The following is a 16,867-nucleotide window of genomic DNA, read 5'->3' on the forward strand; positions in this document are numbered from 1 at the left end:
TAAAGGATCTGGCGAATTGTTAATGATCTTTTTGTATATCATTGAATTGGCTTTGGAGTGTAATTGTTCTGTCAATAACCTGTCCTCCAGGGGAGACGCATCTGAAAGGGTGGTCCCCTCCTGAATGTATCCTTTGAGGGTGTGGTCTAGTTGGAGGTATCTCAGCCGTTCTCCCGGTCCCAGTTCGTACTCCTGCTGCAGGGTTGCGAATGTGAAATAGGCCTGGCCTCGGCATATGTCCCCCAATTTCGCTAACCCCAGCAACTACCACTTGTTTAGGCTGTGCAGTGAGCCCACCCTTTGCAAAAGTTTACTCTCCCACAGCGATGTCATTCTTGTTAGTCCCCCCCCCAGCCCATGTGCTTGGTGGCAGCATGCCATGCATTCACCACTTCTTGCATGTGCGTTGGAAGATTTCTTACCCTGCCTTTATCCCAGTCAAATTGACCTACCCCGAAAGTGCACTGACGAATTTCTGGTTTGATGATTCTTTAACTCCAGCTAGGAAGAACAGTAAGGTCCTAGAAGGAGCATGGGGACGGTCCTACGACCTTCGGGCTAGAGTGCGTTACAGAAGTGCAATCAAAGCATACCAAAAACTGGTCCACAAGGCTAGGGCCAGCCACTATGCCAACATGATCACTACTATTAGCAACCCTACCAAAGCTATATTTACACTTCTGAAGGTTATGTTAAGAACCTGGGAGTATGGCGTGGACAACAATCTTTCCTTTGCGGCCCATGCTAAATCAGTGGCAGGCACTTGTTTTGGACTGCTACATGGCCTAAAGCCGATTCTAGGTCTTTTCGATTCTCATACTTGGCAGTTGATCATCCAGTCTACCGTCATGGCCAGATTGGATTATTTTAATGCGTTATTTTTGTAATCCAAAAAATCTGTGATCAAAAGGCTCCAACATGCCCAGAACACTGCAGCTAGAGCCTTGTTCGCTCTTCATAAACATTCTCATAGTTCCAATCTCCTCTGCCAGTTACACTGGTTACCCATAGAACAGAGAACACATTTCAAAGCTCTGTGCACCATCCATGAAATCTTTTCAGGCCTTTGCCCGGGAACTTGAGCGTTATTTGCTCCCCCTATGTACTCACCCATGCCTTGCGATCAGCAGATCTGCATCTGGCGAGAGTGCTGGGGAAAGGGAGGGTCAGAGCGGGTGGCCGCTTGTTCAAGGCATTGGGACCTGCCTCTGGAACTCCCTGCCTCTTTCTATTCGCAGCACCCCTAATCACTGGATCTTTAGAAAGAAAGTGAGGACGTGGCTGTTCTCCAATCATTAAATTTCTTCTGACTCCCCACTATGCTTGACAGTTAGCGCTGGGACGCCCGTTGCAAGGGCAGCCATGCGCTATAAAAATATTATAACATAACTTAACATTCTATAGGACAGATGGGAATCCTCTTGACCCCATGGCCTCTCTGTCTACCCTGTAGGCTGGTTATTACCTGTCGCTGAATTTCCAGTCAGTCACGCACACCAGCTCCATGGCCCAATGGTATGTTTTGACATCGGGAACAGCCAAGCCCCCTTCATAAACTCCCCTCCACAACTTTTTAAGGGCTATCTGCGGGATTCCCCACACCAGATCAAGCCTCTCAATTCGGTTTCTATTCTGCAAACATTTTTTTTTCTGTAATTCATGGGGGGGGGGTATTTTGCATGGCGTAGATTAATCTAGGGAGGGACATTATTTTGAACAGGGCTGCATGGCCCATCAGTGTTAAGGGGAGTGTATTCCATCATTCAGTGTATGATACAAACGGAGCTAGCTGTTTTCCAGCGTTTCTGATATAGAATGCCTGGGGGTCCCTGGTGATGTTGATCCCCAGGTATTTAAAACTGTTGAGCTCCAGCAGTATCACACATTCCCTTGTAAGTGTGAGGGTGCCTCCCGCTAGTGGCAAAAACACAGATTTGTCCCAGTTGATACGGTACCCGGAGTATTCCCCATATATGTGAAAAATGTAAAGTATCCTGTCGGCTGACTGCTTTGGTCTTTCAAAGTAGAGAAGGATATCATCACCATATAAGGAAATGCCCTCTTCCCACTTGACCCCCGTTAGTATCCCCCATATTAGGGGGTCCCACCTCACCCATGCTTTTAGAGGTTCTAGCGACAATGCGAAGAGTAATGGAGATAGCGGGCAGCCCTGCCTGGTTCCCTCTTGTAGCCCGGAATTGTGGAGTTAACTCTCACACTTGTCAGAGGTTGGTTATACAGGAGTTTTACCCACCCAATAAAGCTGCGCCCAAAGCCCAGATGGGCCAATACTGTGCATAAGTAATCCCACTCTACACTATTGAACGCCATTCTGGCGTCTAGGAACAGAATCCTCTGGCTACTGTTGTTTGCAGAACCCCAAACAACCAGTGTAAGTCGAGTATCGTGATTCTATGAGGCATAAATCCAAATTGATCAGGATGCACTAGTGAAGTGATGACTGCCACCAACCATATGGCCAGTGCTTTTTCTAAGACTTTGGCCTCCTAGTTTATCAATGATATGGGCCTATAGGACCCATATCTCTCAGGGGGTTTGCCCTCTTTGGGGATCACTACCACCATAGATACCCTCTGGTTGGGTGGAAGGGCCACATCTGCCTTGGCCTTTGTTAGCATTACGATTACATGGTCAGCTGACTTATCCAGCATTAGTTGAAGGATTCCATCGGTAGGCCATTCAGACCAACTGCCTTCTCTGATTGCAAAGCGTGTGTTGCATTTTTTAGTTCCTGCACTGTTAGGCCACCTTCCAACATTTATCTATCTGTTTCGGACAGTGTCAGCATCCAAATGTTTTTGATGAATTCTGGATTCCGTTCATTTGTCCTCTGTGTGTGCCGTGGGGAAGAGTATATTGACTCATAGTACTTGGCGAAGGCTTCAGCAATTTCTTTACCCATCCCATGCTTCTGGCCTGCCTCTTCAATGTTCCCAGGGACCCAGTTACACTTCTTTCGTTTTTTATCTAACCATGCCAGTAGTTTGTTCGTCTTCTCTCCTGTGGCCTACAATCTATGTTGTGTGGCTCGTGCCAACGTTTTGGTACTGTCCTTTAGTAAGTCCCTCATCTTCTTGAGCTTTACCTGCAGTTTGAGTCTCGCTCCCGAATCCTCTATATCACCCTTCCCTAGTTTAGCTTTGTGGGTTATAATTTCTTCCTCCAGTGATAGGCGTTTTATATTTTGGTCCTTTTTTACAAAGTCTATTTGAGCCTGGGGCTGGCCCATCATCACTGTTTGAACGCTTCTGAGAGTGTTACCTTTGAGTCTACAGATCCTATATTTTCAGTAAAAAATTGTTCTGTCCCTTTTCCTAAGGGCTGACTCAATATTGCTATCCTTAAGATATCATGGGTCAATTCTGGGGGGAAGAGAGTGATCTCTTTGGGGCCCCTCCAACACCACCTCTACCAAGGAGTGATCCGACACTCCTTGTGCTATATGGGCCGCCCTCCGGACGTCTCTTAGATTACTGGCCTGAGTGATGATATAGTCTAGTGTAGAGAGACTTCTATGGGAGGCAAATACAAGTGTATATTGCCTAATTCTGAGGTGCTGATGCCTCCAGATGTCACTAAGTCCCAAGGCTTGGATAAACTCCCTCAATGGGCCCGTCTTCCTCTCGGATGTCACTTTCCTCATCGTATATAACTCTGCAGAGACAAAATTGTTTATGTTGCCCCCCCAAGAGTATTTTTCCCTCCGGACGCGTTAACAGCAGCGGGCTCAATATGGAAAAGGTCGCAGATTTTAGGCCTGGAGGGACATACATTGAGCATAGGTTTATAGGTCCTCCATTCCCATTGGTCGTTTACCGCTACATATCTGCCTAACCGGTTGGGCCATTGCTGTGTTTGTGTGTAAGGGAAGGATGTTCTACACAGTATCCCAACCCCCCTGGAACCTGAGATGTATCCAACATGTGCCAGCAGCTTGTAACTGGATTGATTCAGGGCCCTACACTGGTTGCCCAGGCGGTGGGTTTCCTGCACCAGAACTATATCCAAAGTATGTTTCCTAATAAATTGCAGCACCATTGTATGTTTTATCCCACTGTTGAGGCCATTTACATTCCAGGACCATATTTTAACTGATCCTTGCAGGGTGTCAAGGGGGACCATTTGGACAGTCTGTGATTTCCTCTCTCCTCCTTCTCCTTCTGCTTCTGGAGTAGGGACCTACCTGCCTTCCCCTGCCTCTGACTGCCAAACTGAACTAAGTCAAAACTTTCAAACTGAATTTCTCTAACTTTCCCCTATCACCCACTTTCCCCACCCTGGTACCATGCTACCCCGCTAAATAAGTTGCCCATTGCCCACTCGTCAACCCGCAGAGCGTCTGTAGCCCACAACTCTGAACTTTGTCAACACACTGTGTGGGGGTGTTTCGACTCCACGAGCGCAGTGTGTAGTGTATTGGAAAAGGTACAACCCTTTATAAATTTCCCAATTTTATTTACCAAATCACTCTTTAGATTTCTTTGTGCATTTCCAGTATTCCTACAGGCACTTGCTGCACTACTGCCCTGATCTTATCCACCCCCCTCATATTTGTCAAGGACGCAGGCCCCACATTTTCAGCTTGCTGCATGAGCCTCCAGTGCTCTTTCTGCTCCCTCCCCCTGATTGGCTGAGTTCCCTCCGCGCTTCTGCAGTTGGGCTACTTCATTTCAATACTGCTTTGTCCCTCTTCCTCTGTTGCTGGCTCCAGGATTATTGTGTTCCTCATGCCACTTCCATACTTCGTCCAGATCTACAAAATGCCAAGTCTTGCCATCTGCTATGATTCTTAACTTGGCTGGAAAATTCAACATATACTTAAGTCCCTGTAATGGCTGGATTTTCTGTTTAGATGGGATCAGCCCCCAGGGGCCCCTGTGACCCAGCCAAAACGTACTCAACCTCCCTTCTTAGATCGTATTCACAATAAGTAGATATACAGATAAATATACAAGTTGCACCTAAGAATGGGGAATGACTATATACATATACAGACTTTCTACAATATCTTATTCACATCAGTTGGCCTCGCGGTCACCCCGACCCAGACCGTTCTACCCTAGGGCAGATCTGACACACAATCTGGTGCGTCTACACACGGGCCTGCAGAACCCAATGCTCCCTTTTCCAAACCGTTCGCGATCCTGCGAAACATACACACTAGTTCAACCACCTAGTGCCCTCATTAGCTCAAGCCACAATCCTGTGGGTATAAACACTGGTTTGACCCCCCAGTGCTCTCATTAACGCCGCGTGTCAAACGACGACCACATTCCTATGAACACCTATACATATATATATATATATTGGGATATTATCTCCGCGGTCTACTCGGAATGAAACTACAATAATGACTTTGGATATGGATTCAGATTGTATAGTGTACTCCGTGCTTACGACATCAAAGGTCCACTCACTCCCTCTTTGTTTGATAACTATTCGTCTGATCGGGATTTCTCATCCGTTCGTCTAAACAGTGCTCAACTAGGAGCATCATTTACCAAGATTGAACACAAGAACCAGGTACACGATAATTCTATATGAATTAGGGCATTTATTAACCATAAACATAAATCACATTACTATGCAGCATTACATTTACACAAGAAATAAAAGAGAAAGATTAGGGTGCACGCACTATAAGGATTGGTCGGACTTCACCTGGTTAATGGGAAATCGGGACTCGGCAGTCATCTAGGCTCCTGTCTCGTCTCTGGGTCCTGGCTCGCCTTGCAGTCACCCTCAGCCGTCACAAGTACACGTCTGCACCGCTAGGCTCAACCTCGTCTGCTCTCCCTCAGGACCTTGGAACCTTGCTGTTTATTAACTACCGTCTCTCTCTCTCTGTATTTAGTGCGCTCCGCGCCACTTCTCGTTCAGTCTATCTCAGAGAGTTTCGGTCTTAAATCTTTCTCCGACTTCAAAGATGGCGACTTGTCCACCATGAAAATGAATAATGGCAGAGATGCTAACGGCTAGATGCCGCCTACGAACTGACTGACTGAAAGACTAACACCTTCGCTAATATCAAAGCCCGTTCCTTCATGGAAATTCACGGCCAGTAACCTGCCGCCCACCAAATTCTTGTACCTCCCCGTACCAAGGACACTTTCCCAGCCGGCCGGCCTGAAGTTGTGTCTTCGGAGTGGAGAAAAATACATTCCTTCGATAAGGGTCAGCCTGAACCGGTTCTCTCCAAGCGAACAACAGCTTAAAACTAAAACATCACACTTGACCTAGAAAGCCTTCTCGAGCTACCAGGCAGAAAGCAAAATGGAGTCTGTCTCGCTTAAGGCCTACGGAGCCCATAATATGCATAGCTCCATGAGAAACAGATCGGCATGTTAGCAAATGAGTAAATCATGACTAATACTTATATATCTAACCCCTCACTTAAATTCATAAGCCTTACTCTAAGGGAAATGGCACGAAAATGCCTTTATATATGTATGACAGGGTCCCTGTCTATCGGCCTAATCCCTATGCTATGGGGGTGATAGGCTGGAGTCACTCTCCATCATTCTCCTTCTTCAGAGAGCTAGCAAAAAGACAGCCATAACAGTCCCCTTTCACAGAGTTCCCTCTTTGCAGCTACAAAGCTCCTTGGTTGCCACAGCGTGAAATCCAGGAAGAACCGGATGTGCGTGTTTTCAAATTGGATATTGCCTGCAACCCTAGCTGCTTGCAGGATGGTGTCACGATCATAAAAGTAAAAAATATGAGCAATTATCATCCGGCCTAGGCGGGGGACTCTGGGCTCGATGGGCCCTCTCCACCATGAAGAATTTAGATAGGCTTTGGGGTTTCAGCCTGTTGATTATGAAGTCCTTCAGGAAGAGCTCCATGCTAGGGTCCTCCATCCCTTCTGGGACCCCCACTACGCAGATATTGTTCCTCCTGGACCTGACCTCCTGGACCTGACCTCCTGATCTGCCAGCTTGATCACTATTGTTGTGGCTTGATGAGTAAGCTTTTGCACCTGGGACTTCAGGCGCTTTGTTGTTAACTGAAGCTGAGTGATTTGTGTTTCCGCTGTAGTCACTTATTCACGGAGGTTCGACAGGTCAGTTCGTATCAAATTCACTTCTACTGTTACTACTTCTATTTTTAGTTCAAGACTCTCTTTCAGGTCACTAATGGCTGCCAGTATGGCACTCATGGAGGGCTCGGCTGCTCCCTCCGGCCCCTCCGCTTGATGACCAAGGAAATGTGTAGTTGTCCAATTTGTTTGATTCCATGCCCGCCTTCCCCTTGAGCTTCACAATTTGTCCTTCACTTGTGTGTGTATGGGCGCCTGGATTTTCTGTCTGGTGTGCTCCCAGGGGGCGATTGGGGAATTATAGCCTGTGTGCCAGAGAAGGTTTCCCCCCTTTTGTTCTTTCAAGCCTGACTGGCCCTGGATCACCTCCTGCCTTTTCGGATCGGAGCCTTTGTTGTCTGATGTGGTTGATTCCTTAGGCGTGTCCCCCATTTTTTGTTGATTCCGGCGTAGAGGGTGTTTCTTTTAGTCCAGTCTGCTGGTGATGAGTGCATGGGTGACGTCCTCCTGGTGTCAGGGGGATCCATTTCAAGGTCTTTCGCAGTATGTGGAGGGTGTTGAAGCAAGTGGAGGACACAGCGTTGATCTGACGGTTCATGGTGAGTGAAGAGTCGAGTATGATGCCGAGTTTGTGAGTGTGGTTCGTTGGGGGGGAGGGTGTTCCCTGGGTGGGGGATCACCAGGTGTTATTACAAGCAGAGGGGGAGGAGCCGAGGATGAGGACTTCTGTTTTCTCTGAGTTGTGATTCAGGCAGCTGCTGCTCATCCAGGTTGTGACGTCTTTCATCCCTTCTTGGAAACTGTTCCCGGTGATGTTGTGTTCCTTGTTGAGAATAGTTTATAAAACAATTGCAAGGAATCCATCTAGTCCTGGGAATTTTCCAACAATAAGCTTGCTCCTGGTGCTTATATTCTCTTTGTAAATGATTTTTATTGAGATTTTCAAACTTACAGATATTTGACAAACCATTGCAGTCAATATTACATGGAAGAATTGCAAAACACATGATCTGTTTTCAAGGTCTTCTCGTTTAAACTCCCTACTCATTGCATTTCTCCTCTAGGGTCAGGATACTGTCACCAATGTATCAAATGTCTTTTGTTCTTTCATGATTAATATGATTCCTTGTTCAATATGGACTCAATCAGAAATATCTCTCTCATTTAATCTTGCTAAGGCTTTTGCATTCAGCGAATTAGTGTGCCAAAATAGTTCTGCTCCCACTGTTTGGTGGAGCCCCTTATCTCATACATGCTTGGCTGTGGGGAATGATGTACACTACTCGCCAATTACCCACTTGCATTCGGTTTGCTTGCCTCCTCTTTTCTGGTATTAGCCTGCTCCAAATTAATATGTGGTTGGTTCTATTGAGCAGTGTTTGTTCTTTTGTCTGGATTTTCTAGTCTCTGCCAAAATGGGTAGGCAGACCCTCCAGAACTCTGTGACTAAATGTTCCACTCTTGAAGACAGCTCTTACTCTGCACCCAATGGCCTGAAAGAGCACCTTTCACTGGGCACTGTGATTAGCTACCCACTTTGCTAGTATTCATCTCTACTCCAAGAGTCCCTCTAACAACTGCTGCAAAGTGTGTTCCTGATTGTTGTCACTTTCTTTAAGCCCTTAGAGTGGCTCAGTATCTGAGTCTTCTTGACAGCTTGTATGTTCAGGTCTGGCCGCTGTTCCACTCCTCTTTCAATATGGTGCTGCTCTTATCCTGGCTGCTCTGAGATTCAGTAATGGAGAAGTCATCAAATTGACACTAGGGCAACTCTTGCTTTATGGTTTCACAGTCTTGGGCGTCTACTGTAGCTAAACCCATCCTGGGGGCTGATGGAGGATGCTAATGTAAGCATTTAAAATGAGGGAAGGAGAGGAGCTCTTGTCTTCAGGTCCTCACCCTTCGACTGCTGATCACATCCTTCTAAAACCATGTTTAGGCAAGTGGACTTAATTTGCCAACTTCTGCCTCCACTGGAATTGACATCACTGTATTTCCCAGAATACATGTCTACAGGGGGTGACATCACTTCTCAATGCTCCTGTCGATTTGGGTTGAAAATGCTTTGGGCCAGAACTCCAGTACAGCTCTAACCTACAAGGTGGAGTCTCATCATGTGTCTCACCCAAGACACCACTCTGCCAATCCCAAAAATGAGCACACAAACATTAATGTAGTATCCACCCAATACCTATACCCAAACCCATACATATCTCCGCTAACCACTACAAACCCCCAAACTACCAAACATACTGTATGTCATAAAAATAACTGCATGTCCTGCAGTTATCCATGCTCCAGACATCTCACACCTCATCACCTATCACTGTCTTGATGCACCTCTTTATCGCAGAAATATGGCTAAACCCCAAATCCTATAATATTTCAGGCATCCTTCCCACAGACTATAGCACCCACTGATCCGACCGTTCTCCTAAAAAGATAACAGGTCTTAATGTCATCGAAAAGTCTTCCTTGACCAGCACCTTCGGCAAGCATGCAACAATCAACTCCAGGAATCAGCTCACATTCCACTTCCCACTCTCCTAACCCCAGTCTGTCACATTCCACCTCATCTACAGATGTCCTGGGCAGAGTAAGGCTTCATGGACACATTTCTGAAACTCCTCACCAACTAACCCCTACAACACCATTGTTGGTTATTTCAACCACCCAGACAAATGAAGCATGAAAAAATAAAAGACATGCTCCTCATCCCCACCGACAAACTCAGTGTTGTACAACATGCCACCCAGTCAACATACTCCAAAAGAACTTACCTGGACTTCGTCTTCTTGAAATCACAAACTAACCAGTGCAAGCCTTCAAAAATGACAGACTAGACTGAACACCTCAGTATCACCAACTCTCTGTTCAGAATCTAATCAACACATAGAGAGAGGCACAAACAGGAACAATAAACCTCCAGACTGTTCAAAGACTTCTCCGTACACTACCTAGAACTCAAACTGATCTCTCATATGCTACCTCCAAGTCTAATGTCAGCAGCCTTCTAAACTATTTCAACATATTTATGAAAAATCAAGTAGACAAACAAGTAATTTACATACAGTAACAATCCCTCAGGTAGAAACTCCATCTAGCCAGAGACTCCTCATCTTTCGGATGCTGCCAGGCATCAGATTGGATCCCGAAACTCTTTTGTGCTACATCAACGAGCTAGATGGTTCACCCTGCAGCTACGCGCCAATGTCGTTCTGCCCTGGAAATGATGTGTGGGGCCCACAAAGGCACCACTCTGTTGCACAGATGTCAGTTGCTTTCTGAACCATCTGCAACCCTCAGACGTGTTGTGCCAAAAGCAAGTTGGTAGACCAGTGTACAGATTTCTAGAGCTGGAATCTTAACTATGGTACAGTTCACTCACAGAACAGGGGGTGGAGGGGAGTGAGGAATCTGCACCTAGACAAAGTCCCTACCAGAAAGAGCATTACTAAAGGTAGATAACTTATTCTTCTGAGAGAGATTTCTAGCCACAGGTTCCTCACCTTTTTGACAGATAGTAAAGAGGTACATATTGGAAGCAAGTCTGTGAATGGATTAAAATCAGAAAGTCTCACAGGACCAAGCTGGCAAAGTAACCCTCTCAGCAAACCCAGCTGTCCAGGCAGTTGTGCTTTGGTAACCTATGGAGGGGCGCACACATAGTGTCTGACATATGTCTAGAACAGAGACTCTGTTTGCTAATACAGTGGTAGTAGCTTTAGCCCTAGTAAAATGAGCATGCAGTTCTTATGGTAGCTGAATTTTAGCCAAAGTTCCAGATCTTAGGAGGCTGCTTTTTTAGGCAATGTAGCAGATCTTAATGCAAAGCACGATCCAGTGAGAGATGGTACACTTGAACAGCCTTTCTTTTTTTGGCTCCAGCGACCCCCTCCCCCACGGAGTTAATGATCTACACGGTGTTCTTTGATACATTCAATGTAGAAGCTCACTACCCTCTTGGAGCCTGAGCAGTGGAGTCTCTCATTCTCCTTGGAGGGGTGAGGCAAAGCACAGAGTGCCGGCAGGGTGATGGTCTGACTAATGTGGAAAGGTGTCACAACTTTCAAGATCAGCTTGTCTAGGAAGAAGGTGTTGTATAATGGATGAATACACAGACCCTGAAGCTCACACACACAACGTGCCGAGGTGATGGTGACAAGGAATACAGTCTTGATGGTAAAGAGCTGTAAAGAACTGGCTGTGCAGCACCTCGAAAGGAGTGCACATCAAATAAGTGAGGAGGAGCTTGATGTCCCATTGGGGCATCACAAAAGTAGAGGGGGGAAATATATGTTGTAGCCCTTTACAAAAATCACATCACCATGGTTTACTTAAACAATGAGGGCTCATTAAGCCAAATAACTAATCAGAATATCTTAACTATAATTCACACCTTTACGGTGCACTGCTTCTACCCTTTCATATTACATCACTACAATGTGAAATCATAGCATTCATAACATCATTTATGACATCTCAAATTATATAATTTGTGAGACAACTGTGCATGGTAGACAGGAACATTTTAGTTCATGTACTATAGCTAGCAAGTTGAAAACACTGTACAGTGGTGAGCAACTTACAGTAATTAGAATGTGGTGCGTAAATTATAAATGTGCGGTATAACTATAGAATTTGCAATGTTTTTTATATATATATATATGGTATATATGTATATATATATACATTTATCTATATCTATATATATATATATTCACTGAAAAAACCATAGGTTTCACACCAGTTATAGTTACCTGGAAATTTTACTGACATAAAACCATTGAAATTCCCACGTTATAGTTAGTTGGACTCACTATAACTTGCACGTGTAATGCACTGCTGATGACATCGCATATTACATCACTCATGACATGGTCAATGACATCACTCATGACATCACTGATGACACCATCCAGTGAATGTGTGCCTTTCTGAAAAATAAACATGTTTTATATATGTATATGTAAAGACCAATGGAAGAATAAATGTTTAAATAAGTGTCTTAATGGATGTTTTTTAAAAAAAAAAAATGATTGGTTAACTGGCTTATTAAGTGTATCATAGTGAATACATATATTAGCGAGTATTGTTTAAATATTTAAATGTTTGAATCAGTGTTTCACTTTGTGTATAAGTGGCTGCATGGGTTGGTGAGTAGCTACATGTTTGTGTATATGGGTTATTAGATGTTTTTTTTAGTATCAGTATAAGTGTCTGTATGATTTGGTGATTTGATGCATCAATGACTGACTCACTGTTTGTATGTGTTTTGAAGACAGCATATGTGCCGGACTGTATGGGTGAATGAGTGTGTATATGTATGTGTTAGTAAGTGAATGATTGTCTTACTGGTGTCTTTATCAGTAACTACATATGTTTTAATAGAGTATATGTGAGTTTTGGTGTATAAAAGTGAGTATATGTGAAAGTGAGAGATTGAAAGAGTTCTTGTTTAAATAAGTATGTGTTTCTATAAGTGATTGTTTAAGAGAGTAAGTATGTGTAAGTTTCCTTAGAAGTAAGGTGGAAGTGTGTGTATAGCTGTATATGCAAAAAAATGGATGTTCAATATTTTATTTGCATGTGTGAATATGTGTGTGAGCAACTTTTGGAAGACTGTCGATGTGTTAAGGGATGTATAGGTGTCTCACTACATATGATGAGTGAGTATATGTATGACTGACTATAGAGAACTGTTGGTGAATGAGTGGATGTGTATGTAAATGGTGGAATTACTGAATTGGTTGTTGTAACTGGTATAGGTATCTCCACTTTTTTGTTTTTTGAAAATGTTAGTTTCTATTTTTGAATATGTGTTTCAAGGGTTACTTTACAGTGAAAGGAGGTCAGTCTCTCTGTCACAAGGATGGTGACATCAGTGATGTCATGAGTGATGTCACTGACCATGTCATGAGTGATGTAATATGTGATGTCATCAGCAGTGCATTACACGCGCACGTTATAGTGAGTCCAACTAACTATAACGTGGGAATTTCAATGGTTTTATGTCAGTAAAATTTCCAGGTAACTATCACTGGTGTGAAACCTATGGTTTTTTCAGTGAATTTAATAGGTTTTTTAAATGCTAATTCCTAACTATAACTGGTGTGAAACCTATGGTTTTTTCAGTGAATTTCAAAGGTTTTTTTAATGCTAATTCCTAACTAAAAGTCTCACTTTATAAGTAAGACTGTTAGCGCTCTAGTTGTTCTTTAGAACACTCTGGTACATACTATCATTGGGCTATAGTTGCGCTACATCTGGCTGATATTTGGGCTACATTTGTATTTTTTTGTGTCTGGTGGCCATCTTTGGGCTACATTGCGCTACATTTGGCTACATTGGGCTACATTTGGGCTCTAACATATATATAGCCCAATGTAGCCCAATATATATTTTTTAAAAGTTAATTTTCTTAAAAACAACTGGAGCATATATCTTGAGACATAGCAAACGCACATTGGGCTACCAGTCCTTACAATTTTTCAAATTAAATTTTTAAAAAAATGTTTTTGATTTTTATTTTTTATGCCCTGGAGCGCTTCCGGTGCGCGCCCCGGTGAGCGCCCCGGAAAGCGTAGTATTTTGAAGCGCCCCGGTGAGCGAACCGGTAAGCGTCCCGTTAGCGCCAATGTCGCGAACGAAAACAACATCGTGACACGTCGCGTAAGCGTGACGTATCGCGATGTGTCTTATGACGCGCTGCGTAAACGCACCCGGAAGCGCTCCGCGGTCCAGCCCGGAGCGCATAACGTTACCGCGCCGTAGCGCGTAACGTAAGCGCTTCGGGTCATGTGACTTGAAAATAACACTTTTCATTGGTTCCTAATATTTTATTTTCCAAATGAGGAAAGGCCCCACCTTTTTTCCTCATTCTTACTTTCTTCTTTGAGAGAGCAAGAGCTATTTCTTTGTGAGAGACCAATAGTGGCTACTCTACTTGCTGCTGCTGGTGCTACAACACCACCACCACCACCACCACCAAAAGGACCACCACCACCTCTGCTTTTTGGTGGTGAGCTGGACGAAGAGGAGGAAGAGGAGCAGGAGGAGCAGGAGAGACAGTTCCTACCAGAGGAACCCCACCCATCTCGTGTAAAGGAGCACTACATTTGGCAATTCTTTAAGTTTACTGTAGGACTGAAGAAAGTTAATGCCCCTAAAGTAACATGTCTAATTTGCAAAAACATCCTTCCATGTGGCAATCCTGCTAAAAAATATAGTTTTGGCAATCACACCATGATTCGCCACATGGAGAGGTGGCACCCAAATATTTTGGCCCAAGCACAGGTGAGAGCTATGGCTGAAAACCCACAGACCTTTCAGCCTAGCACCTCAAGTGCGGAATCATCTTTTGCAGCACCTGAAGGGCGTCAAATGGTGCCCAACATCCAAAGCAAATTCTCACAATTCAAAATAGTTTGTATTTATTGTGGGGCTACTATTGCTTATGGTGAAAAAAGTATCACCTTAATTAACAGAGCAGAATAAAACCACAAGTGCTCTCACAAACGAAAGCAATGATTCTTTATTGTTTTTTTTTGCTCCTGTTGAGCCACTTTCAAATCCTTCTGTTTTTTTTGAAGTACTAAAAAAACCAAAAAAAATATAAAATTGTTTTGAAAACCCCAAAAAAGTAAAAAATGTTCACAAAAAAATATATATATAAAACAACAAAAACAATAAAAAAAAGTTCTTTTCAGAACTACCTCCCATTTATATAAAATGACTTACATTTTTAAACTCTGCCATTCTCTTTTCTCTTTGGTGCACTCCCCGGGACCCTTTTATAGCCACCACATCAAACCTAGGGGGTCAGGGGGGTCTACCCCCCCCCTTATGGTCATTTCCCCCTTTATTTTGGCCACCTCTTGTGTCTCGATCCTACCGAGACACAAGATGGCGGCCGCTCCGAACTGTTTCGAATGTTTACAGACACCCGAGAGCCAATCAGCTTTCCGTGCGCAAGTCGCGTGGCACGCCCGGTGCGCTCCCCGGAGCGCGTACCGGGGCTCTGCCATAGATATATATATTTTTTGAACCTAAATTACTCAAAATCCACTGAAGCACATATCTTGAGACATAGCAAAGGCACATCGGGCTACCAGTCCCTACAATTTTGCCAAGTTTGGTGGAAATCCATTCAGCCGTTCGGGCTAAAAGTGAGGTTGACCGCCCTATGGAAATTAACATGGGGAAAACACGTTTTGGGACCCCCCTTTTATCTCAGCCCTTGCTTGACAAATCCCCCCCCAACTTTCAGGGAAGGACCGGGGTGCCGCGAGGCCATTCTGAGGAAATTCAGGCAGATTCGTCAACCAGCGCCAAAGTTATTCTAAATAGAATTTTGAGATTTAACATTGAAAAAAATCCAAACTATAACTACCTACTGGCGACCGCCAGTAGGTAATATATACACATATATATACATATATATATATTTTTTTTAAGTTTTTTAAATGGATATATATATATAAATATATAAATATACTAGCAGCCCGTCCCAACGTTGTCCGGGGCAAAAGGGTGCTGGGGGCAGCACCGCTGCAGGAGACGCTCAGCAGAGTGGCCAGCAGCAGGAGCGTTGAGTCTGTGTCTGTTTTCCTTAGGGAACCTTTTGCGTGGCGTCGTGAAGGCTGTGATGTATGTAATAGCAATAGGCGGGCCATGAATGTAGCGTTCCTACGCAACGCGTCTTGTTGATGGAAGTTGCGCCGTTGATGGAAGCCGCGCCCCTTATAAGGCGTAGTTACAGAACTGATGCGCCGAGTGTGTCTGCCTGAAGTGAATACACATCAACTTCTACATTCATGGCATATGTGAATGTTTTTTCCGTTTACTTACACATGGCGACGTCCCTCAAACCCTGCCCACGCTGTTTATGTCACCTCCCTCAATAAGTTACACCCGCCCACGCCCACTTTCTTTATGTGCCCACCGTCACTATGGCTTAGTTCTATAGATGCTTCAATGTTGCAGCGTGTTTCTGTCTTCATGCAGCGAGTTTCTGTGTTACTGAACTCGCGTTGTTTTGTGTGTGCCTGCTGCGCTCTGTGTGCCTGAAGCTCGCAGCCCCTGGAAGCGAGTGATGTTGTATGGGCCATGCCCCTCTGCCAATGTTGCCGCCCACAGGTTTAGTTTGACATGCTCATGCTACTCCCTAACTGCAGAAGAACGCCCACAAGGAACTACTTTACCCCAACTATTGTTTTCACTTTGTAATGAATGTGTTGCCCAAATGTATAGCCTATGTCCATCTCCTGGACCTTCCCTTTCCAACGCTGTATTGGGTGTTGTGATTGGTGGTGTACTTTTCGAGTTTACCTGGCTCAAAGGACACAGTTTTCTCTTCATAATAGTAGTATAGATAAATATATATATATATATATATATATATATATATATATATATATATATATATATATATATATATATATATATATATATATATATATATATATATATATATATATATATATATATATATATTCACTTTTCACCGAAAAAACAGGTTAAGAGGATGTTAGAGTTAGGTGTTAGAGTTAGGAGAAAATGTTAGTTAAAACATACTGCTGTAAACTAACAAAACCACTGAAATTCAAATTCACCAGTTATAGTTAATTCAAGTAATTATAACACATGCCCTAACATAACTATAACTCGTACACTACCATGCACAGTGTTGGTATCACTAATGTAATTTTAGATATTGGAGTAGTGGTATCAATTTTGAGTGATAAAATATGGGAGGTAATTAGCAATGCATGCTGAGCAGTGCAGAGTCACACACTAATTCCCCCC

General features: G+C 43.9%; 1 protein-coding gene across 1 annotated transcript in view; it reads right to left on the reverse strand.

Moving 5' to 3' along the window:
- LOC147733205 (uncharacterized) overlaps nucleotides 1-16,867 on the reverse strand; it is a 618,178-nt gene that overhangs the window by 539,344 nt on the left and 61,967 nt on the right. The window lies entirely within an intron of this gene.

Source organism: Lissotriton vulgaris, chromosome 2_1, assembly GCF_964263255.1.
Source record: "Lissotriton vulgaris chromosome 2_1, aLisVul1.2, whole genome shotgun sequence".
NCBI classification, from domain to species: Eukaryota; Metazoa; Chordata; class Amphibia; order Caudata; family Salamandridae; genus Lissotriton; species Lissotriton vulgaris.